The following is a 25,125-nucleotide window of genomic DNA, read 5'->3' on the forward strand; positions in this document are numbered from 1 at the left end:
TCAAAAAGTCTAGTTTCGGGGAATACCTTCGGATTGTGCACAGGAGGTCATTTGGTACATCAACCATATTAATCTTCTCCGATGCGCAGACTTTCCTTAAACACTGACAATGCATTTAAGCAAGGGGTATCATTGTCAATGTCCATGGGCTCGGTCTCCGAATCATGATCATCAATCAGAATGGTCCATAAATCTCTTCTTCCACCGCTTTGGGTCCTCGGACCTGAATACAACAGTGGATCCGGGTCAGGGTCAAGGTTAGAATAGGGCTGGATATTACAAGATTCCTACTCCACGATTCTTTGAGGTCGGAGGTCCATCTCACACAACTTCTGAGGCTCCAGGTGTGGCTTCTCATCAGTCATCGATTCATTCCATACTTGAGAGGATCGAGGCTTGTCAGGAGGCTATAGAGGCTGGACAGAGGAGGATGGAGTCATACATGTGCACCCTAGGTGAGAGGTTTGCACGACTGGAGGAGGAGTTCAGATCTAGGAGGGACAGACAAATCGTCGGAGTCGATCACCTAGATAGATATTACTAGGAGTTTCCTTTTATGCTTTCTTGGATGTATTTCTTTTCAGACTTGTAAAACTCCCTTATGTGATTAATGAAGTTCAATTATTTTGTTTATATTATTGTGTCTTATTCAAAATTCAATTTGTGCTTTATTAATTTGGTTGCTAGTCCAGATTATCTATTATTCACCTCTAAGAGCACTTGAGTCACTTTTGGATCTGTGACTCAAAATGTTCCGTCATCTTTTCTGTGGTCGGGGCTCCACTTGATCTTGGGCTCTGATACCAATCTATCACATCCACCCAGCCGGTACCCTATCTGGCATACCCAGGAATGTGATCCACAGTCCAAGGATCAAGCATCGAGGGACCATGCCTCCCACATACGCGATAACACAATCATGAACAATAATAATCAAGGTAAAAGCAATAAATAATAGATATCATGAATAAGATAAGATCAACTAATCAGAGTGCGAAAATAAATAATACCAAGTGTATAAGTGTAATCATAAGGATGAGAAATGAGTGAAAGACACTCTCTCAAGGCAGCGAAAAAGTAGTAAAATCAAGTTAAGTTACAATCCCATGTTTAAAGAGTAACTCAAAGAAAGTTAATTATATATCCCAAATGTTTAACAATAATCCAAGGAAATGGGGCACTAAGCAAGGGTTTCTTCTATCCTAATGATTGTCTCCTCATAGGTGTGATCGAAGAAAGCCCAGCACGGCTGCTCCCTCACCATAGTTGAGCTAACCCTAGTACGTAGAGTAATCCTCTTCGGCACCATAACTCTGATCTTCACCGTAGCTACCACCTGGAGGGTAGTATGAGGAATCAAAGTCCGTCTCATAGAGTGTGCCATCAGAGTCTTCAATACCTGCGGGAAAATCTAACAACATTTGCACAAAAGGAATGAGTTCAAAGAACTCAGCAAGGCAGTTATTCCATAATTTAAAATCATACAAATACAGATCATAACATAATGCAATGTGATATGAGACATATGATGCAAATATGATTCTAACCCTATGAATGCTAGTCTCTATGGTAGACATGCTTTAAGCCATAGCACCATACTTCTTTAGGTAAGTCTCAGTCACTTAGCACCTGGGGGAATTGGGTCTTGCATCCCTCTCGGACAAATCCATGGTTGGGGTTTCGGTCACCGCTCTCTCACATCACCATTTGGTCTAAGTATTGGCGCATGTCAATGTAAAGTCTAGCCCAATGCAAGTCATCTACTCAGTCATATCAAGTTAGATCCGGATACTTCCATTCCTCCCATCCCGGGATCCTTTCCAGTATCCTTCACACTACGGATATTACCCACCGGACTCACCAACCCTATTGGTCATCCACAAATAGTAGACGGGAAGCTCTCACGTCCTCTCATGGATATGACTCACCGATCTTCGAGCGCCTGTGAGCCCCTAGCTATTTGCAACCCTACCAATAAATGGCCCCTTTCAGGTATCCGTAGCATGGTTTATGTCCTCTCCCGAGTTGGTTACCGGTCTTGAGCGCCCATCAAACCATACACTACCACGGGTCATTTGGTCTCAATGCCCTTCCAATTTGGGTCTAACACAACAAGGACAATCCTAGCCACACAACTAGACAATCCTATGTATGTCATCCAATAACCCAGGAAAGTGTCGATAGGCACCTTCGGAGAACATCCCATACTATTCCCTCCGATGCCCAAGGACAGAAGTGTCAATAGGACACTCCCTAATCCCAAGTTATACCTAGGCAATCACATACCCAAGTCCATCATATCTCATACATTTGACACATCATCATGATAAAAGTTAAATTATAACATCGAATTGATCCATCATGAATACAAGTAACAAGAATAATAAATCATTATGACAAAAGTATATGAATCGCAATACTACTGTTCTAAAACATGTACATCAGTCCTATAATATCAAAAGCAATTAAGAGATTATGTTCACTAAGTATAATCACCAAGGCATAAGTTCATAACCTATGTGTTTATGGAGATAACCATCCCTTACCTTAGGTTGAGTTCATGATGAATCAAGAATTACCAAGGAATGATCCAAAAGTAGTGTTAAGACCCTAAACAAACATAAATAAGAGGTTAGAGAAGAAATCAGGAAGATCGGATGTCGAACGGGTCAAAACTGGTTGAGGTTGCTGTCAGCAACAAGTTTGGTCGATGGTCCTTGGTCAATGGCATCAACCAAAATTGTCTTCGGGGCTGCATAATGGGTTTTGGGGATTTTGGTCCGAAATTGGTCTTCTGGGCTTCGGATCGATCCGGAACTTGGAGGGATGCTTAAGAATAGTATGAGAACACTACAAATCAAGGAATTAACATAATCCAAAGGTCTAAATAGAAAGCCCCAAATTGAGCTACTAAGTTCAAGAGACAAGCATCATAGCATGGATTGAAATTGATTGCATTGACATTGAAAAGGCATGCATTAGCTAAGGGAACTTATAGGAATTTGATTAGGATCATATGCTAGTGATAAACATGTACATAACACACTATATACCTCAGTTTTGTACAAGAAGGCATGATGTTAAGGAGAAAATCAAAGAATGTAAATGCAAGGCTTGAAATGGGGGCATAGCATCAATAGACAAATGAGAGGATCATAGGTTAAGCAAGAGTGGACACTTGGAGTGATGGTTACAAGGTTGCAGCACCATTTCCAAGGTCTCAACAGCAAGAGAGGGATAGAAAATGATAGAAAAGAATAGAATAGAGAGTGGGAGTGATGAATCATACCTTGTAGTTGTTGATGGAGATAAGGAACAATGATTAACAATGAGTTTTGGTGGAATCTTCTTCACAAATGCCTAGGAGGTGCTTTGGGAAGCTCTCCCCACGTTCTCAGAAGTGATAATGATTGGAATAGGGCTCAAAACACGAGGCTAGTATAAATAGAATAGGGAATATTCCAAAGAATCATTAACTTGTCTGTCTGGGAAACTTTGGTCGATGGTTCTTGATCGATGGCATCGACCAAAGAGGATTGACCAAACTGGAATTCAACAGAAAATCAGATTTTGTTCAGCAACTTCGGACAGGGACTTGGAGGGCTATACAGAGTCAAATTGAATGGGGTTTTCTTCTACAATTCAATCAAGAAGTCTAGTTTCAGGGAATACCTTCGGATTGTGCATGGGAGTCCATTAGATACTTCAACTAAATCACTCTTCTCTGATGCGCAGATTTTCACTAAACACTGACAATGTACTCAAGTAAGGGGTATCATCGTCAATGTCCATGGGCTCGGTCTCCGACTCATAAGTATCAATCAAAAGGGTCCACAAGTCTCTTCCACCACTGCTTTGAGTCTTCGGACCTAAAAACAATAGTAGGTATTCACTATACTACATAGCTAAACCAGATATTTTCCAAAGCAACATCACTACACTAACCAATGCCTGACCACTGAAATATTTGAGAAAAAAAGGTGCAGCAAATATTAAGAAAGACAACATGTTTGGCTATACATCTTATCAACCAAACAAACGTGGATCAAGATCTCGGTTTCAAGCATGTTTTGACCGGATGGAAACTGAGATATGTCTGAGATGGGTTGAAAACAAGTCAAAACCAGGGAATTCCGGGATAAAATGCAACAAGTGTTGGGTTTGTTCAAACTGGTCAAAACCACTGAAACTTGTCGAAACTACTGAAACTGGGTTGGTTGAAAACTTGAAATTGCTTAAAATTGGTCATAACTTGGCATTAGTAAATCAAAACTACTGAAATTTTAGATGAGTTGGTCAACACTACCAAAACTTTTGAAATATTGGTCAAAGATACGAAATTTTTGAAATTCTATTGAAACCCATCAAAACCTAGCACTTTTAAAACAACCCATGGTTTCTCTCGAGATTTAACCAAAATTCAGCCCATCTCAGTGAAAACTTGAACCATGAAGCAAGTCATTTCAAATTAAAAAGGTCATCTCTTTTGAAGAATACCAGTAAACCACAAAACACAACAAAATATTTATTAGAGATTAAATAAAAAAGGGGGTAATATTTAGAAAAACAGCATGTTTGGCTAGATATCCGATCAACCAAGCAAGTCATTTCAAATTAAAAAGGCCACTAAAACATGTATGAAGAGATTCTTTTGGGTGTAGGCAACATGGTGAGGAGTAAGGTTTAAAATCTTGTCTCATCACAATGTTTTGACCAGGTCCGAGATACTGACATATTAAGACTTTCCCCAAAATTCAGGTGAAACATAGCACACCACTTACAGTGGGTTTTAGGTGGTTTTCGGATTTAATTTTAGTGTACAGTCTAATCTGAGTCTAATAAACACTACGACAACATTATTTTTTACTAAAGCCTAATAGAATGTGGTGTTTTTGATTTGCACATGCCCGGCTGTATGCAGATGAGATTGGATCATATTTTTTCACTAATGCAAACATCGATATACAAAAGAATATTCAAACTTTGATTAATATGCAACTACAAATATTGAGAAGTAGTTAAATACAATTACAATCCCTTGAAATTCTTTAAATTTCATCAAATTTCACCAAACAATCCCAAAATTTCATTTCAAATTTCAGACCATACTTAGTCTCAATAGGCTCAAGACAACCGAAATATTGCGAAATTTTGGTGATGTGAAATTAGTACTATAGTGGGAAAACTATTTGGGAGCGTGGCTCCTAAGCCCTGACACAAGATGGGGAAAGATGACTACCCCACCCCATGAATGGTTGAAATTCTGCCACTGTTGATTATTTGAATTGTGGTCCAAGCAGGGATTTTGCTCTCAGGCACTGATCGTTTTCCTGCGGGGTAGGTGGTTCAAGGCATAAAAATCACCAATTGTATCAAAAGGGTGATTCTAAAAATCTTATCCAATCATATCAGAGAGACATAAAATATGTGTTTGGTTATATGTAATATGTCCGGTTGCTTACACATACTACTAGCAATTTTTAGGCATTTTGTTGGTATCGTAAAGTAATATACATATTAGTTAGCATTGGGAGATATCAAATGATGGGTGCTTTATTTTCCCTTTTAGAAGGGGAGGGGGGTTGCAAAGAGGGAAGCTAATGAATAGAGATGGTGAAGAGAAACTCTCCAAGCCATACCATATGATCATTGAGAAAACTTGTAAAGACTTTTCATCTTTGACATTTTGACCTAAAGAAGGCAATAAGTCATGAATTCCCTCCAAGGAGGAATTAGTCCTTTTTGTGGGCAAGAAGTCACGAATTCCCTCTAGGAAATAGCTTTGTTGGTGGTTTGAGTGGTATAAAAATAAATGGTAAAGATGCACCTAACTTGAGAAAGAAGGCTGAACTCAATGATGGAAATGAATGCTAAACTTGACCAGAAAAATATGATGCCTAATAATCCAGACAACACTGACATCAACGAAGATGAAAATGTTGAGAACATTGTTAAATAGTTAAGAGAGACTGTTGGATGATGTGGATGATAGCATTGGGTTGCTATCCAACTCAACATCTCGACCAAGATTTCAACGAGACCAGTTTTATTCTTCCCCTTATTTTTTCACAGAAGTGCATCGAAATACTAAAATCAAAAGGACCAAAATCTCGAGATTTCACAAAATTTTGTCCTTTTCCATTTCAACCCCCCCCCCCAAATCATGTTTTGGTGGGGTCAAATTTTGAAATTCTTGGCAAAATTTCGCAAAATATCATCTCCATGGTTGGACCTGCAAGACACCATGCTTACTCCTAGAATTTCTGAACTTGAGGACAAGTTTTTTTTTCAAGCCAGGAAGAGCTGATACAAAGTCCAAATAAATCTTTAGTCCAAAGAAGAGGCAGAACCAGGCTAACTGAATTTTGGCATTGGTTTTGGCTCTGCTTTGCCCCAGTTTCTTGCATAGACCAAAACTAGTTTTTATAACATTCATGGGCTATGGATGCTAATAGAAGATCTTTACACGCTCCTACAATCTTTTGTGGAGACTAGATAAGCAAGTTTCCAGTGGAGGATTTAGGAATGGGAATAAGGGCAACAATCAAGCATTTGCAAATCAGCTAGTTCTGACACCCTGAGTACTCTAGCACCTCTTTCCTCAGATGAGCTCCAACATCTTTGCCATTTGATGTCCAGACTTGACTCATCTTCTCCAGAACCGACTTCCAATGCGAGTGTAGCTTCTGCCATTGTTCCCCCTACTGATCCACAATTCCCTATAGGTATTTTTTGTTGTCACAATGTCGATTTGACTTATCCCTCTCGGATTATCGACTCTGGGGCAACCGACCATATGACATGCCCATCTACTTTGTTCCATACTTATTCATCTGTTCCTTTTGCTCAGGATGTTCAAAGGACTGATGGGTCTTTCTCCCGTATCTCTAGGAAGGGATCTATTATCTGTTCGCCTTCTCTTATCCTATCTAATATCTTGCATGTTCCTAAATTTTCGTCTAATTTGTTATATATTAGTAGCCTTACTCGTGATATGAACTAAAAAATACTATAGGTGAAGGAAGGCCACTCCAGGAAAAAAGATTTTAATTTCAGCTCATGGACATTTGAAGATTGAGGCATATCCAAGATGCAACTGGGCAGGATTTCTAGCTGATAAGAGGTCTACCTCTGGGTATTGTGTGTATGTGGGAGGTAAGCTTGTGACTTGGAGAAGCAAGAAACAGGCTGTGATTGCAAGGTCCAATGCTGAGGCCGAGTTTTGGGCGATTGCTCAAGGCATTTGTGAGGTACAGAAAGGGCTACTTAGGAGGTGGGGACAGATTTGGAGGTTCCTATACAATTGTACTTAGATGGTAAGTTAGCGACCAGCATATATTTATGCATGATAGATATCTATGCTCAACATGAGGGGGAGTGTTGAAAGTATGAACTGAGGTTTTCTAATTAGAATAGGATTCCATTTCCTAATAAGTCTAGAGTTAGTTTCTTATTTCTATTTTTTTTTGTAGTTCGTTTTCCTACTCAGAGTGGGACTCAACTAGATTGTAACTATAAATACCTTATTGGGGCCTATGAATCATATACCTTTGAGCAATATCTCTCCAAAAGACAACAAAAAGGGACAAAGGGATTATGCTTAGGGGAAGAAGAAACGACACATTCTTTCTAGGATTAAAGGGGTGGTATAGCTTACGGATGAGATCGAAAACTAAGGGAAGGGACAAGGTGAGGTTTCCTGAAGGGGATGGGAACTAGAGGAGGGGTTTGGGAGACATAGGGTTTAGGTTTCTGGGAGAAACTATGGCTGTTGCAAGCAAGAAGATTGGGAAGAAGAAGGGCCGAAAAAGAGAAAGAAGAAGGAGAAAGGAACAGGCTGGAGGTGAGGGACTATTTGCACTTTCTTGAGGGAGAGAAAGAGGTTGAAGAACTTTAAACACTGTAGTAAATAAAATACTAGCAGCCGCAGCCTCCTTCCTCCAGGAAACCCATGACTTCAATATTCAACTTCAAATTCCAAGTTAATTAAATAATCAAGTCTATCCTATTTACAAGCTAGAGGCTATATTTACCGCCTTACATGAATAGACTCATACCAAGACTCAACATTAGAGGCAATCTTCTTAATTTAAATGGTTGATCATATTCTAACAAGGACTTTGACTTTGCTCATCCTAAGATGATTCAATTACAGAACATGAGTAGGACTAGACTCCTTGTAGAACTTGAACTACAAGAGGAATCCCTCTCTAATTGGGACTCCTAACTCGACTAGGACTCTTTCAATAACTTGACCAAAACAAACCAAACTTCAAATCAAAAGTAGAACTTGGGTTACTACAATAGGAACCCCACTCTAATTAGGACTCCTACCTAGACTAGGACCCTTCCATAACTTAACAAAGAAAGACTAAAATAATAAAGTAAAGATGAACTCCTAACAAGATTCTGATTTGAGCTAGATCAGATTGGGTTGGACTAGGTCTACCCAAAATAACCCTATGCTGGAAGAATTTCCCCGGGTTGCTCATTGGCCACAGGGCACTGACAACCTGCCTGGGCCTTCTTTGGGTGGTCCTGGATCCAGTTCACGACACTGTAGTTGTTCCTTTCTATAGTTCTGTGTTGATGTTAATGGAGGATGCGAAGCAGTATTGTTAGTTCTATACTCAATGTCTATTCAGCAAAATATTATTGAAGTAATACCTATTCTCTGCTGTTCAAGTTGTTCTATGCTCTTTTGTTCCCTTATTTGTGTTTGATTGTGAGCTATATGCAGTAAGTGGTGTCAAATTTGCAGCAACAAGTCTATTGAGGTCTTAATAGTTTACAACCTCACACATAATGAAAATTGAAGTTGCTGTCCTTTGAGCTAGTCAATCCCTCTAGCAGTGTGAAACCTGTGTACAATTTTGGCTGTTCTTATTATTCCCTCATTTTACATATCCATTAAAAAATCTGTTTTGGTGATTATTTTTCTTTCACATTGTTAAACAAAGTCGATCCATCCATTTGATGTCGAGTTTCCAGTGTACCCTTTCATTTCTAACTGGTAAATTTCAGTTCAGATAGGTCCAACTTTGACTCACACATCTGCTCCTCCTATGAACATAAAATTCTGCCCCTATTGCTATGATTTTGAGATACCATAAGTGAGAGAGAGAGAGAGAGAGAGAGAGAGAGAGAGAGAGAGAGAGAGAGAGAGAGAGAGAGAGAGAGAGAGAGAGAGAGAGAGAGAGAGAGAGAGAGATGGCATAAATGTGATGAAAAACATCAAGACACTAAGACAAGACACCACAAATGATATCTGTCCATGCTCATCAGTAGCTAAACCTGTAATCAAAGGCTCTGCCTTTATCAAAGCATCTGCAAGATATTCCATCTGTAAAATAAGTGAAGGTCCCATCACGTCTGAATAGATGTCCTCATGATTAAGTATTATCAGTGAGTAACCCTAATTCAAATTGAAATAATTAGTAAATTACTAAAAGGCAGATGAAAGGATTAAACATTAAAGTTGTCAACAAGTTCAAAAACATGTTCTAGATTCTTACATGTTCGGAGGTTAAGGTATGATAGAAATGCAGAAAGTCCATGACATGATTTGAAGTGCCATTAGCAGCTACCTCCATAAGAGATATATCATTAATCACAATGGTAATGCAGGAGAGACATTGTTTACCTACAAACAACAATTAACAAAGTTACTAAACGTTCATCAATCATAAACCACACACAAAAAAAAAAAATCTGATCCAAGTTTTATGTGAGTAGAACTAAGAATATCTTCTATTAATCAACAACTACACTTTTGCATCAAACCACATTTACTTAAAAGCAAAACTGCTTCTCTCTGCAAAACAACACGAGATTGCATACCACAGAAGTCAAGATTATATCGGATATTAAATTTTAAATTTCATATGAATGTAATTAACCAATCTAACTACACATTCCATCAAAAATTCATAAAAAAAAAACATCTAAAAATGTGAAGCACTAATGTTTCTAGAAAAGATCAACCATTTAAATTAAGTATCCCAACGACACAATGAAAAAAAATAAAAAAAATAAGCAGTTAATGATTGACTAAATTATCAATAAATCGATAAAAATAACTTCCCAAAGCATCAACAAATAAAACACTAGTCAGGTCGATGTTGATATTCGAACCGTCGCTCCAACTTGAGTTTTGATATGAAAGCATCTCGTTCCTACACGATATTGCCTTTTTCCTTTTCACATTCTGTAACTTTAGACGAGTCCAATTCTCGGTCTTCACAATAAAACACTAGTCGGGTAAGTTGCAGGTCCCGACCAGTATGTTATGGGGTCTTACTAGAAAAATTGAGGCTCTGCAATCTTCTATGATGATAACCTGATCGTAGTATGTTCTCGACAGGTACATTGTAGGGTCTTACTGGAAAAATCTAAGGCCCTCTTTCTTAGGTCTCATTTGGAAAGCCCAAAGCCTTTATGAGGTCTTATTCAGGAAATCTGAAGCCCTGCTAGAAGGTCCTAGTTGGTCCTAACTGCAGCCTTGTCTTAGGAAGTCTCCTTCGAACGAAGCTGATGCATTGCCATACGAATTACCTAAGAAATTCCCTACTAAACGTTAGGAGGTCTCATTCGGGCATAGTCGATGCCTCTATGGGGTCTTATTCGGGAAATCCGAAGCCCTGCATCATAAATTCCCGAACATTATAAGTTCCCCACTGGTGCGTTATCGGGTCTTACTCGTAAAGTCCAAGGCCCAATCTCTTAAGTCTTAGTCGTTCAGAACCGAAACCTTGTTGGATGGTCTTAGTCGGTCGAAACCGAAGCCTTGTTGAAAGGTTTTAGTCGTTCGAAACCGAAGCCTTGTTGAAAGGTTTTAGTCGGTCGTAACCGAAGCCTCTACATAGAGAACTCTTGAAAAATCTTGTAAGCTTTTAGAGGTCCCACTCAGGTTTTAAACCGATGCCTCAACTTATTGATTCCTGAGAATTCTTTTAAGCTTTCCGAGGTCCTACTCGGGTTTTAAACCGATGCCTCTACCTAGAGATTTCTGAGAATTCTTCAAAAATTTCGGAGGACCCACTAGGGTTTAAACCTATGCCTCTACAAAGAGATTCTTGAGAATTCTTCTAAGTTTACGGAGGTCCCACTCGGGTTTTTAAACCAATGCCTCTACTTAGAGAATTCCTAAGAATTCTTTTAAGTTTTCGGAGGTCCGACTTGGGTTATAAACCAATGCCTCTACTTAGAGACTTTCATTAGAAAGTGAGAAAACCCTATTAGTCATTAGCAAATCTTCCATGGAGAAAAACCCCAATATCATTTACCGAAGACTGTATATTACTACAGCATGGAAAGCATCCAAATCAAGAATCAATATAAAGTCCCATTAATAGAACATGTGATTGTATGTGTGGGTGTGGGTATGTGTGTGTGTGTGTGTGTTTTTTTTTTTTTGGGAAGGGGAGATAGAGATGGCAAAAGTGTGTTGAAAAACATCAAGACACAAAGACAAGACACCACAAATGATACCGGTCCATGCACATCGGTAGCTGAACCTGTAATCAAAGGCTCTGCCTTTATCATAGCATCTTGAAAATATTCCATCTGTAAAATAAGTGAAGGTCCCATCATGTCTGAATAGATGTCCTCATGAATATTATCAGTGAACAACCCTAATTCAAATTGAAATAATCAATAAATTAAAAAATGGCAGATGAAAGGATAAAACATTAAAGTTGTCAACAAATTCAAAAACATGTTCTAAATTCTTACATGTTCTGAGGTTAAGATATGACAGAAATGCAGAAAGTCCATGACATGATTTGAAGTGTCATTAGCAGCTAACACCATAAGAGATATATCATCAATCACAATGTAATGCATCTCTTCTTGTATACATGAGAGACACTATTTACCTGCAAACAACCATTAAGAGAGTTACTAAACGTTCGTCTATCGTAAACCACACAAAAAAAAATCTGATCAAGTTTTATGTGAGTAGAACTTAAAATGTCTTGTATTAATCAACATCTATACTGTTGCATAAAACACCATTCACTCAAAAGCGAAACTACTTCTCTGTGCAAAACAACACGAGATTGCGTACCCCAGAAGTCAAGATTATATCGGATATTAAATTTTAAACCACAACACATTACAACGAACAATAATCGACAACCCAATTTCAAACTAGAGCACATCAAAAATATTAAAAGAAGTAAAAAAAATAGAATTAACACATCATCAAACCCATATGTAACTTGCCAACATATTTGTTGCCTCGATCGACGCCAAAACCTGCAACAGTTCTAAAACTACAAGCAGTAACACAATAAGTATATAACCATTAATTGATGGAATCAAACTCTAGTCATAAAAATACACACGTAAATATTTAAAATTAGAAAGAAACTCCCTATCTCAAATTTTGTTGCCAAGTTCATTACGGAAGCTCCACCAACAGATGTTAATGACTCCAAGCTCAATCTACAAAGGAAAATAATATATTTAAAGCAACAAAATTCAAAACTACAACGTCTACATATTGAAAAAATAATTTACTAAAAATATGATTTAGATATTATAAAGAATAATAAGTATGATTGCAAGTCAAATAACAAAACATCGCACTCGAAAACCTACAACCCGCAAAAGAAATACATAGTAAATGGCCCTTTGCGAAACCTGCGAATCATTCACTACAACATCAACAACAAATAAACTTCAAATAAAAGCACCGATAAATTTCATATGAATGTAATTAACCAATCTAACTACACATTCTGTCAAAAATTCAAAAAAATAAAAATAAAAAAAGGTCTAAAAATGTAGACCACAAATGTTTCTAGAAAGGATTAACCATTTAAATTAAGTCCCAACTTCACAATGGAAAAATAATAAATAAATAAGCAGTTAATGATTGACTAAATTATCAATAAATTGATAAAAATAACTTCCCAAAGCATCAACAAATAAATCAAAAATTTAAGGCAAGAGCAATGTATAAGTGACTTTCCAAAGCGAAACCCTTCACTTCAAATTGACAATGCACTCATCAATTCTTTGTAATTCTTCATCTTTTTCATTTCATCATCCTGAAAACTAATACAACAAATGAAGGAACTGAATGAATTATCCACTAACACAATTACAATATATATCGAAAGTATGCAACTAGAATAAATAGAAAATTAAAGAAAGACTAATAATTATAAGTATATTATTATAGACCGGCATAAAAATTAAGACTAGCTCAGACCAAAAACATTGTTTACCTGCAAACAACCATTAACAAAGTTACTAAACATTCGTCTATCACAAACCACACACAAAAAAAACCTAATCCAAATTTTATGTGAGTACAACTTAAAATATATTATATTAATCGACAACCAATAATTTTGCTTTAAACACCATTCACTCAAAAGTGAAACTGCTTCTCTCTGCAAAACAACATGAGATTGCATACCACAGAAGTCCAGATTATATCGGATATTAAATTCTAAACCACAACACACTACAGCAAGCAATAATCGAGAACCCTATTTCAAACTAGAGCACATTAGAAAAATAAAAAAAAATAAAACAAATAGAATTAACATATCATCAAACCCGTATGTCACTTGCCAACATATTTGTTGACTCGATCAATGCCAAAACCAGCAATAGTTCTACAACTACAAGCATTAACAAAATAAGTATATAACCATTAATTGATGGAATCAAACTCTAGTCATTAAAATACACCTGGAAATATTTATAACTCCGGAGGTGAGGGACTGTTTGCACTTTCTTAAGGGAGAGAAAGAGGTTGAAGAACTTGAAACACTGCAGTAAATACAATACCAGCAGCCGCAAGCCTCCTTCCTCAGGAAACCCATGACTTCAATATTCAACTTCAAATTCCAAGTTTATTCAACAATAAAGTCTATCCTCTTTAGAAGCTAGAGGTTCTATTTACAACCTTAAATGAATAGACTCATACCAAGACTCAACATTAGAAGCTGACTTAGACTAGGAGTCGTATGGGACCTACGACTAATATTCTAACAAGGATTTTGACTTTGCTCATCCTAAGATGATTCAAATTACAGAACATGAGTAGGACTAGACTCCTTGTAGAACTTGAACTACAAGAGGAATCCCTCTCTAATTGGGACTCATAACTCGACTAGGACTCTTTCAATAACTTGACCCAAACAAACCGAACTTCAAATCAAAAGTAGAACCTGGGCTACTACAATAGGAACCCCTCTCTAATTAGGACTCCTACCTAGACTAGGACCCTTCCATAACATAACAAAGAAAGACTAAAATAATAAAGTAAAGATGAACTCCTAACAAGATTCTAATTTGAGCTAGATCAGATTGGGTTGGACTATGTCTACCAAAAATGCCCCTATGCTGGAAGAATTTCCCTTGGTTGCTCATTGGCCACAGGGCACTGACAACCTACCTGGGCCTTCTTTGCGTGGTTCTGGATCCAGTTCACGTCACTGTAGTTGTTCCATGCTGTAGTTTTGTGTTGATGTTAATGGAGGATGCGAAGAAGTATTGTTAGTTCTATACTCAATGTCTATTCAGCAAAATATTATTGAAGTAATACCTATTCTCTGCTGTTCAAGTTGTTCTATGCTCTTTTGTTCCCTTATTTGTGTTTGATTGTGAGTTATACGCAGTAAGTGGTGTCAAATTTGCAGCAACAAGTCTATTGAGGTCTTAACAGTTTACAACCTCACACATAATGAAAATTGAAGTTGCTGTCGGCAAGCATGTTCCTTGGTAAATTTGAGTTCAGCTTGGTCCAACTTTGACTCACCCCTGCTCCTCCTATGAACATAAAATTCTGCCCCTATTGCTATGATTTTGAGATACCATTAGAGAGAGAGAGAGAGAGAGAGAGAGAGAGAGAGAGAGAGAGAGAGAGAGAGAGAGAGAGAGAGATGGCATAGTGTGATGAAAAACTTCAAGACACCACAAATGATACCTGTCCATGCACATCAGTAGCTAAACCTGTAATCAAAGGCTCTGCCTTTATCACCAAGATCTGCAAGATATTCCATCTGTAAAATAAGTGAAGGTCCCATCACGTCTAAATAGATGTCCTCATGATTAAGTATTATCAGTGAGCAACCCTAATTCAAATTGAAATAATTAGTAAATTACTAAAAGGCAGATGAAAGGATAAAACATTAAAGTTGTCAACAAGTTCAAAAACATGTTCTAGATTATTACATGTTCGGAGGTTAAGATATGATAGAAATGCAGAAAGTCCATGACATGATTTGAAGTGCCATTAGCAGCTACCATCATAAGAGATATTTCATTAATCACAATGGTAATGCAGGAGAGACACTGTTTACCTACAAACAAGAATTAACAGAGTACTAAATGTTCGTCAATCATAAACCACACAAAAAAAAAATTTATGATCCAAGTTTTATATGAGTAGAACATAAAATATCTTCTATTAATAACAACAACTACACTTTTGCATCAAACACCATTCACTCAAAAGCGAAACTGCCTTTCTCTGCAAAACAACACGAGATTGCATACCACAGAAATAAAGATTATATCGGATATTAAATTTTAAATTTCATATGAATGTAATTAACCAATCTAACTACACATTCCATCAAAAATTCAAAAAAAAAAAAAAAAAAAAAACATCTAAAAATGTTTAGCACTAATGTTTCTAGAAAGGATCAACCATTTAATTAAGTATCACAACAACACAATGAAAAAAAAAATAATAAATAAATAAGCAGTTAATGATTGACTAAATTATCTATAAATCAATAAAAATAACTTCCCAAAGCATCAACAAATAAAGAAAAAATTTGTTGCAATAGCAATGTATAAGTGACTTTCCAAAGCGAAACCCTTCATCTTTTTCATTTCATCATCCTGAAAACCAATACAACAAATGAAGGAACTGAATGACTTATCGACTAATACAATTACAACATATATCGAAAGTATGTAATGAGAATAAATATAAAATTAAACAAAGACTAATATTTATAAGTATTATTATAGACCAGCATCAAAATTAAGACTAGCTTAGACCAAACAACACTGTTACCTGCAAACAACCATTAATTGAGTTACTAAACGTTTGTCTATCATAAATCACACACAAGAAAAACCTGATCCAAATTTTATGTGAGTACAACTTAAAATATCTTGTATTAATCGCCAACTACACTTTTGCATCAAACACCATTCACTCAAAAGCAAAATTGCTTCTCTCTGTGAAACAACACAAGATTACATACCACAAAAGTCAAGATTATATCTGATGCGTCCAAAATTTGCTCAGCCTTTGGGTCTTTGATGAATCACCTGCAAAAGACTGTTAGACGTGGCCCGACCGTGAGGTCGGGAGGCCACCTCCAAAGGCTAAGTCAGTTATGGAACTGATCTCAAAGCTCTCGTGAGTTGCAGAGTAGAAATCAAATACGATAGTAAGGGAAATGATTCAGATACCTCTGCTTTGTGAGACCCTTAAGTTTATAGTGGGTTTACCTGTTGTTCTCCATTGTTGGATTCGTTCATGATCCTTCTTTGTGGTCGTTCGGTTGTAGGGATTTTCCCCTTTTCTCAGGGGTGGAAGCGGTTTCCATGATTAACATGATTGTCCACTCCTCACAATAGTAATAACCATTTATAACTCAACCACGTATAGGGTCACGTCTATATCTATAAGTGTTGAGTCAGTCATCCTCACCCAACTAATGGTTTAAACCAAGAACCAGTCCCGACCATGCCATTGCCGTTGCTAACCGGGATCTATGACCTGACCGTGGTTGAGCCGGGTTCGCTAATATTTTATCCACATCATAAGCCCTGCAAGCCAAGTGTTAAGGAGAAGCCCCAGACCGAATTCTTGATTTGCTTCCCAATCTCGATCAGACAAAACGTCATTTCATTCTTGAAATGTCGCATTTATGACTATCTGAGCATCTGTTCAGCAGTGACCCCTCGAGCCGCCTTGACTCCTGTTATGTGTGCGTCGAACGCCTTGTAGTCATTGGGAAGCATTGCCATCATTGCTTTCACGTTCAGACTGTCAGCGATCATCATCCAATGATGGGCATGGATCCGGTTCATTCGATGTTGATATTCGAACTATTGCTCCAACTTGACTTTTGATATGAAAGCATCTTGTTCTTACACGATATTGCCTTTTTCCTTTTCACATTCTGTAACTTTAGACGAGTCCAATTCTTAGTCTTCACAATAAAACACTAGTTGGGTAAGTTGCAGGTCCCGACCAGTATGTTATGGGGTCTTACTAGAAAAATTCGTGGCCCTGCAATCTTCTATGATGATAACCTGATCGTAGTACATTCTCGACAGGTACATTGTAGGGTCTTACTCGAAAAATCTAAGGCCCTCTTTCTTAGGTCTCATTTGGAAAGCCCAAAGCCTTTATGAGGTCTTATTCAGGAAATCTGAAGCTCTGCTAGAAGGTCCTAGTCGATCCTAACCGCAGCCTTGTCTTAGGAAGTCTCCTTTGGGCGAAGCCGATGCATCGCCATATGAATTTCCTAAAAAATTCCGTACTAAACGTTAGGAGGTCTCATTCGGGCATAGTCGATGCCTCTATGGGGTCTTATTCGGGAAATCCAAAGCCCTGCATCATATATTCTCGAACGTTATAAGTTCCCCACTGGTGCATTATCGGGTCCTACTCGTAAAGTCCGAGGCCCAATCTCTTAGGTCTTAGTCGTTCAGAACCGAAACCTTGTTGGATGGTCTTAGTCGGTCGAAACCAAAGCCTTGTTGAAAGGTTTTAGTCGGTCATAACCGAAGCCTCTACATAGAGAACTCCTGAAAAATATTCTAAGCTTTTAGAGGTCCCACTAAGGTTTTAAACCGATTCCTAAACTTATTGATTCTTGAGAATTCTTCTAAGCTTTCGGAGGTCCTACTCGGGTTTTGAACCGATGCCTCTACCTAGAGATTCTTGAGAATTCTTCCAAACTTTCGGAGGACCCACTAGGGTTTTCGACCGATGCCTCTACCAAGAGATTCCTGAGAATTCTTCTAAGCTTACGGAGGTCCCACTCGGGTTTTTAAACCGATGCCTCTACTTAGAGAATTCCTGAGAATTCTTCTATGTTTTCAAAGGTCCCACTCGGGTTATAAACCGATGCCTCTACTTAGAGAATTCCTGAAAATTCTTCTAAGATTTCAGAGGTCCCACTTAGGCATTGCCGAATCCACATCTTCACATCAAAGTCTTAGACTTTCATTAGAAAGTGAGAAAACCCTATTGGTCATTAGCAAATCTTCCATGGAGAAAAACCCCAATATCATTTACCGAAGACTGTATAAAACTACAGCATGGAAAGCATCCAAAGCATGAGTCAACATAAAGGTCCATTAATAGAACATGTGATTGTATGTGTGGGTATGGGTATGGGTTTTTTTTTTTTTGGAGAAGGGGGGGGGGGGGGGGGGGAGAGAGAGAGAGAGAGAGAGAGAGAGAGAGAGAGAGAGAGAGATGGCAAAAGTGAGATGAAAAACATCAAGACACTAAGACAAGACACCATGCACATAAGTAGCTGAACCTGTAATCAAAGGCTCTACCTTTATCACAGCATCTGGAAGATATTCCATCTGTTAAATAAGTGAAGGTCTCATCATGTCTGAATAGATGTCCTTATGATTAAGTATTATTAGTGAGCAACCCTAATTCAAATTGAAATAATCAGTAAATTACTGAAAGGCAAATGAAAAGATAAAACATTAAAGTTGTCAACAAGTTCAAAAACATGTTCTTAATTCTTACATGTTTTGAGGTTAAGGTATGACAAAAATGCAGAAAATCCATTACATGATTTGAAGTGCCATTTGTAGCTACCACCATAAGAGATATATCATCAGTCACAATTGTAATGCAGCTCTTCTTGTATATAGGAGAGACACTCTTTACCTACAAACAACCATTAACAGAGTTACTAAACATTTGTCTATAATAAACCACAAAAAAAAAAAAAAAATTCTGATCCAAATTTTATGTGAGAAGAACTTAAAATATCTTGTATTAATCGACAACTACACTTTTGCATTAAACACCATTCACTCAAAAGGGAAACTGCTTCTCTTTACAAAACAACACGAGATTGCATACCACAGAAGTCCAGATTATATTGAATATTAAATTTTAAACCACAACACACTAAAGCGAGCAATAACCGAGAACCCTATTTCAAACTAGAGCACATGAGAAAAATTAAAACGAATAAAACAAATAGAATTAACATATCATCAAACCCGTATGTCACTTGCAAACATATTTGTCGACTCGATCCATGCCAAAACCAACTACAGTTCTAAAACTACAAGCATTAATAAAATAAGTATATAACCATTAATTGATGGAATCAAAATCTAGTCATTAAAATGCACCTGGATATATTTATAACTTTGGAGGCGAGGGACTGTTTGCACTTTCTTGAGGGAGAGAAAGAGGTAGAAGAACTTGAAACACTGCAGTAAATACAATACTAGCAGCCGTAGGCATCCTTCCTCAGGAAACCCATGACTTCAATATTGAACTTCAAATTCCAAGTTTATTCAATAATCAAGTCTATTCTCTTTACAAGCTAGAGGTTCTATTTACAGCCTTACATGAATAGACTCATACCAAGACACAACATTAGAAGTAGACTCAGACTAGGAGTCGTACGGGACCTACGACTCATATTCTAACAAGGATTTTGACTTTGCTTCTCCTAAGATGATTCAAATTACAGAACATGAGTAGGACTGGACTCCTTGTAGAACATGAACTACAAAAGGAATCCCTCTCAAATTGGGACTCCTAACTCGACTAGGACTCTTTCAATAACTTAACCAAAACATACCAAACTTCAAATCTAAAGTAGAATGTGGGCTACTAAAATAGGAAACCCTCTCTAATTAGGACTCCTAGCTAGACTAGGACCCCTCTCTAATTAGGACTCAAGTTGTTCTATGCTCTTTTGTTCCCTTATTCGTGTTTGATTGTGAGTTATATGTCGTAAGTGGTGTCAAATTTGCAGCAGCAAGTCTATTGAGGTCTTAACAGTTTACAACCTCACTCAAAATGAAAATTGAAGTTGCTGTCTGCAAACTTGTTCCTGTGGAATTCCCTTATGTTTGATCAAGCTAGCTTGGTATTTGAGCTAGTCAATCCCTCTAGCAGTGTGAAACCCGGGTACAATTCTAGATGTTTTTATTATTCCCTCATTTTACTTATCCATCAAGAAATCTATTTGGGTGATAATTTTTCTTTCGAGTTGTTAAACCAAGTCGATCCATCCATTTGATGTCAAAGTTTCAGTGTACCTTTTCATTTCTAATTGCTAAATTTGAGTTCAGCTTGGTCCAACATTGACTCACACATCTGCTCCTGCTATGAACTTAAAATTTTGCCCCTATTCCTATGATCTTGAGATACCATAAGTGAGAGAGAGAGAAAGATGGCAGAAGTGCGATGAAAAACATCAAGACACTAAGACAAGACACCACAAATGATACATGTCCATGCACATCAGTATCTAAACTTGTAATCAAAGGCACTGCCTTTATCACAGCATCTGCAAGATATTTCATCTGTAAAATAAGTGAAGGTCCCATCTCGTCTGAATAGATGTCCTCATGATTAAGTATTATCAGTGAGCAACCCTAATTCAAATTGAAATAATCAGTATATTACTAAAAGGCAGATGAAAGGATAAAACATTAAAGATGTCAACAAGTTCAAAAACATGTTCTAGATTCTTACATGTTCGGAGGTTAAGGTATGACAGAAATGCAGAAAGTCCATGACATGATTTAAAGTGCCATTAGCAGCTACCACCATAAGAGAAAGAAACTCTCTATCTCAAATTTTGTTGCCAAGTCCATTATGGAAACTCCACCAACAGACAATGCACTCATTAGTTCTTTGTAATTCTTCATCTTTTTCATTTCATCTTTTTGAAAACCAATACAACAAATGAAAGAACTGAATGATTTATCCACCAACACAATTACAACATATATAGAAAGTATTTAACGAGAATAAATAGAAAATTAAACAAACACCAATAATTGTAAGTACTATTATAGAGCAGCATCAAAATCAAGACTAGCTCAGACCAAACAACATTGTGCACCTACAAACAAACATTAACAGAGTTACTCAATGTTCGTCTATCATAAATCGCACACAAAAAAATCCGATCCAAAATTTTATGTGATTAAAACTTAAAAATTCTTCTATTAATCAACAACTACACTTTTGCATCAAACTCCATTCACTCAAAAGCAAAACTTCTCATCCTTTCGGTCTTTAATGAATCACCTGCAAAACAGTGTTAGATGTGGCCTTTCGGTCTAGTCGGGTAACTTGCAGGTCCCAACCAGTATGTTATGGGGTCTTACAAGAAGAATTCGAGGCCCTGCAATCTTCTTTGATGATAACCCGATCGTAGTATGTTCTCGACAGGTACATTATAGGGTCTTACTCAAAAAATCGGAGGCCCTCTTTCTTAGGTCTCATTTAGGAAGCCCGAAGCCTTTATGGGGTCTTATTCAGAAAATCCGAAGCCCTATTAAAAGGTCTTAGTCAGTCGTAACCGCAGACTTGTCTTAGGAAGTGTCCTTTAGGTGAAGCCGATGCATCGCCATACGAATTTCCTACGAAACTCCCTACTAAGTGTTAGGAGGTCTCATTCGGGCATAGCCGATGTCTCTATATTGTCTTATTCGAGAAATCCAAGCTCTTGCATCATAAATTCCCAATCGTTGTTAGTTCCCCACCAGTGCGTTATTAGGTCTTACTCGTAAAGTCCGAGGCCCAATCTCTTAAGTCTTAGTCGGTCAGAACCAAAACCTTGTTGGAAGGACTTAGTCGGTCGTAACCGAAGCCTTGTCGAAAGGTCTTAATTGATCGGAATTGAAGCCTTGTTGGAAGGTCTTAGTTAGAGATTCTTGAGAAATCTTCTAAGTTTTCAGAGGTCCCACTCGGGTTTTAAACCGATGCCTCTAATTAGAGAATTCCTGAGAATTTTTCTAAGCTTTCGAAGGTCCCACTCGGGCGTTGCCGAAGCCTCATCTTCGCATCAAAGTCATAGACTCTCATTAAAAAGTGAGAAAACTCAATTGGTCATTAGCAAATCTTCCATGGAGGAAACCCCAATATCATTTAACGAGGACTATTTAAAACTATAGCATGGAAAGCATCCAAATCAAGAGTCTACATAAAGGCCCATAAAAAGAACATGTGATTGTATGTGTGGATGTGGGTATGTGTGTGTGTGTGTGTGTGTGTGAGAGAGAGAGAGAGAGAGAGAGAGAGAGAGAGAGAGAGAGAGAGAGAGAGAGATGTCAAAAGTGTGATGAAAAACATTAAGATACTAAGAAAACACATCACAAATGATACCTGTCCATGCACATCAGTAACTAAACCTGTAATCAAAGGCTCTGCCTTTATCATAGCATCTAAAAGATATTCCATCTGTAAAATATGTTAAGGTCCCATCACGTCTGAATAGATGTCCTCATGATTAAGTATTATCAATGAGTAACCCTAATGCAAATTGAAATAATCAGTAAATTATTAAATGGCAGATGAAAGGATAAAACATTAAACTTGTCAACAAGTTCAAAAACATGTTCTGAGGTTAAGGTATGACAGAAATGCAGAAAGTCCTTCACATGATTTGAAGTACCATTAGCAGCTACCACCATAAGAGATATATCATCAATCACAATGGTAATGCAAATCTTCTTGTATACAAGAGAGACACTGTTTACTTGCAAACAACCATTAACAAGGTTACTAAAATGTCTATCTTAAACCACAGACAAAAAAAAAAAAAAAAAAACATATCAAAACTTTATGTGAGTACAACTTAAAATATCTTGTATTAATCCACAACTACACATTTGCATCAAACACCATTCCCACAAAAGGGAAACTGCTTCTCTCTGCAAAACAACACAAGATTACATACCATAGAAGTCAAAATTATATTTGATATCTTTTATTAATCCACAACTACACTTTTGCATCAAACACCATTCACTCAAAAGCGAAACTGTTTCTCTCTGCAAAACAACACAAGATTACATACCATAGAAGTCAAAATTATATTTGATGCATCCAAAATTTGCTTAGCCTTTGGGTCTTTGATGAATCACTTGCATAACAGTGTTAGACATGGCCGGACCGTGGGGTTGGGAAGCCACCTCCGAAGGCTAAGTTAGTTATGGAACTCATCACAAAGATTTGGCGAGTTGCAAGAACGAAGTTAAATACGATAGTAAGGGAAACGATTGAAATACCTCTTCTTTGCGAGACCCTTTAGTTTATATAGGGTTTACCTCTTGTTCTCCATTGTTGGATTTGTTCGTGATCCTTCTAGGTGGCCGTCCGTTTGTAGGGTTTTTCCCCTTTTCTCGAGGGTGGAAGCAATTTCCATGATTAACACGATTGTCCACTCCTCATTGTAGTAATAACCGTTTATAACTCAATCATGTATTGTGAACTCTTCAGGGTCACGTCTATATCTATAACTGTTGAGTAAGTCATCCTCGCCCAACTGATGGTTTAAACCAAGAACCAGTCTAGACCATGTCATGGGCGTCGCTAACCGGGATGTATCACCCGACCGTGGTTGAGCCGGTTCGGTAATATTGTATCCATATCATAAGCCCCCCAATCCGAGTGTTCGGGAGAACCCCCAGACCGAATGCTTGGTTAGCTTCTCAATCTCGTTTAGATGAAACGTCCTTTCATTCTTGAAATGTCACATTTATTGCTATCTGAGCATCTGCTCAGCGGTGACCCCTTGAGTCGCCTGGACTCCCGTTATCTACGCGTCAAACGCCATATAGTCATTGGGAAGCATTGCCATCATTGCCTTCACGTTCAGACTGTCAGCGATAGTCAGCCAGTGATGGGCATCGATCTGGTTCCTTCGATGTTAATATTCAAACCGTCATTCAACTTGACTTTTGATCTGAATGCATCTCGTTCCTACACAATATTACCTTTTTCTTTTTGACATTCTATAACTTGATACGGCTAACTTGAGTTGAGTCCAATTCTTCGACCAGTATGCTATGGGGTCTTACTCAAAAAATTCAAGGCCCTGCAATCCTCTTTGATGATAACCCGATCGTAGTATGTTCTCAACAGGTACATTATAGGATTACTCGAAAAATCTGAGGCTCTCTTTCTTAGGTCACATTCGAGAAGCCCGAGGCCTTTATTAGGTCTTCTTTGAGAAATTCGAAGCCCTGCTAGAAGGTCTTAGATAGTCGTAACCACAACTTGGTCTTAGGAAGTCTCGTTTGGGCAAAGCCGATGCATCGTCTTAGAAATTTCCTAAAAAAATCCCAGCTAAGCGTTAGAAGGTCATATTCAGCCATAGTCGATGCCTCTATGGGGTCTTATTCGGGAAATTTGAAGTGATGCATCATAAATTCCCGAGTTTTGTAAGTTCCCCACCAATGCATTACTGGGTTTTACTCGTAATGTCCGAGGCCCAATCACTTAAGTATTAGTCGTTCGGAACCAAAGCCTTGTTGGATGGTCTTAGTCGGTTGGAACCGAAGCCTTGTTGGAAGTTCTTAGTCAGTCGTAACCGAAGCCTCTACTTAGAGAACTCCTGAGAAATCTTTTAAGCTTTTGGAGGTCCCACTTAGGTTTTAAACCAATGCCTCTACTTGGTGATTCCTGAGAATTCTTCTAAGCTTTCGGAGGTCCCACTAATGTTTTAAATCGATGCCACTACCTAGAGATTCCTGAGAATTCTTTTAAGCTTTCGGAGGTCCCACTTGGGTTTTAACCGATGCCTCTACCTAGTGATTCTTGAGAATTCTTCTTAGCTTTTGAAGGTCCCACTCGGGTTTTTAAACCGATGCCTTTACATAGAGAATTATTGAGAATTCTTCTAAGCTTTCGGAGGTCCCACATGGGTTTTAAACTGATGCCACTACTTAGAGAATTCCTGAGATTTCTTCTAAGCTTTCGAAAGTCCCACTCGGGTGCTGCTGAAGCCTAATCTTCACATCAAAGTCTTAGACTTTCAGTAGAAAGTGAGAAAACTCAATTGGTCATTAGCAAATCTTCCATAGAGGAAAACCCCAATATCATTCACCAAAGACTGTTTAAAA

This window comes from Hakea prostrata, chromosome 2 (assembly GCF_041222555.1).
Source record: "Hakea prostrata isolate BN-2017 chromosome 2, UWA_Hpros_2, whole genome shotgun sequence".
NCBI classification, from domain to species: domain Eukaryota; kingdom Viridiplantae; phylum Streptophyta; class Magnoliopsida; order Proteales; family Proteaceae; genus Hakea; species Hakea prostrata.